This window comes from Octodon degus, unplaced genomic scaffold (genome assembly GCF_000260255.1).
Source record: "Octodon degus isolate 3935 unplaced genomic scaffold, OctDeg1.0 scaffold00279, whole genome shotgun sequence".
NCBI lineage: Eukaryota > Metazoa > Chordata > Mammalia > Rodentia > Octodontidae > Octodon > Octodon degus.
In genome coordinates this window covers 1,034,734-1,036,498 of record NW_004524855.1, presented here as the reverse complement: position 1 = coordinate 1,036,498, position 1,765 = coordinate 1,034,734, and the positions used below count along the sequence as shown (strand labels likewise).

Sequence of the window (1,765 nt, the reverse complement as noted above, 5' to 3'; positions counted from 1 at the left end):
GGGGCTGGGGAGATGGCTCAGTAGAATAAGTGCTTCCCAGGCAAGCTCAAGAGCCTGAGTTCAATCCCAGTTCCACAAAAAAAACAGACCACAGGTGGGGTTTTTTTTGCGGGGGAGGGTCTACAGGGTGTTCAGGGTCTCACTACTAGATCAGACTTGTAGTGATTCTCCTGTTTACAGCCTCCCAAGTACTGGGATTACAGGCGCCTGCCAGCACACACAGTCTCAATTGCTGTCTCAGCGTGCCCTGGTGGCAGGGCTGGCATGGCAGGCCCAGTGATTGAACCCCAGGCCCCTGCGCCTGCAAGCAGGCGCTTTAATCTGCTGAGCTATTTGACTGGCCCTGGTTTATTTTGGTTTTGTTTTTGTTTTTTGAGACTGGGTCTTGCAGTATAGTGCAGGCTGGCCTAGAACTCACTAGCTAGCACTGGTCTCTTAAGTCACAGCAATCCTTCTGCCTTCGCCCCTCAAGTGCTGGGATTACAGGTGTGTACAGCCACCCCCAGCCATGCAAATATTGTTGAGTGAACCTGTAAAGCAGATGCATGCTCCCACCCAAGTGGAGCTGATGCCCTAGTGTCCCTGGGCTTCCGCGAGATACAGCTCCTTCGTAGTTTCTGTCTGTACCTTGTGCCCTCCACAGAGGCAGCTGCCAGTCCTCTCTTCCCTAAGCACTTGTTTTGTTTTGTTTTCATAATTTTATTGATAAACAAATAGCAATGAGACAGTTTCAAATCAAATAGCACTTGTTAATTTGCTGCTTTGCTTCTGTTTTCTACCTTTAATTCTCTTGACTTAGCTGGAAGGGCATCACTGTTCACGTCCCTGCCTATGACTGCTATCTCTGAGCCAGGCCTGCTCAGATTTTGGGAAGGAAGAAAGGAGGACTGAGTTCATGGCAGCATGAGTTTTAAAAATGTGTTGGGCTGGGGAGATAGCTCTGTGGTTTAAGCACCTGCCTAGCAAACGCAAGGACCCAAATTCAATTCCCAGTATCACATGTTGAGCAGACCCTCCAACACTGAGTACGCCAAGCTGGCCTGAAACTGGGTGTGGTGACACACACACACCTGTAATCCCTGTGCTGGGGATGCTGAAACAGGAAGATCACTGCGAGTCTGAACTGTGTAGTGAGACCCTGTAACAAATAAATATTTTTAAAAAGTGAACTGAGTGTGGTGGCACATGCCTATAATCCCAGGATTCGGGAGGCTGAGGCAGGAGGATCACAGTGAGTTCAAGACCAGTCTGAACTATATAGGGAGACCCTGTCTCAAAAACAAGGCCAAGAAAAAGAACAGGGTGGTACATGCACTTTTATGCTGTGCTATAGCACCTTAGGCGTGACACTACATGTAGGACAGTGACCCTGTACAGCGGTGTCACCTAGTGTCGCCATAGCTAGCTTAGTTTGTGCAAGTACAGCGTACGGGGTGCCTACTGCTGACGTTGCCTGTCAGCATGTGGATGCTGCTCAGGAAGTGGTACGTATCTAGCCACATACACGTGTTCAGGGCTGCGTAGTGTCGCATTCATATACACTTGGCTAAAGAATAAAAATAAGCATACAATAAGCAGCGTTACAAGATGGGACACCTCTGTACAAGGACCACTGTTGTTTTTTGGTTTTTTTTTAAAACCTCTTACACTTTAATATATATTTCTTCCGATTTTTTTCCTAGTCATGTGACAGCATACATATAATTTAGATTTCTTTTGGAAAGTGGACTACAGTTTTGCAGTTGTTTCAGTTTTTATGTCCCGG

General features: G+C 47.2%; 1 protein-coding gene across 2 annotated transcripts in view; it reads left to right on the top strand.

Moving 5' to 3' along the window:
• Cpsf7 (cleavage and polyadenylation specific factor 7) overlaps positions 1 to 1,765 on the top strand; it is a 25,157-nt gene that overhangs the window by 14,007 nt on the left and 9,385 nt on the right. The gene's annotated exons all lie outside the window — the stretch shown is intronic.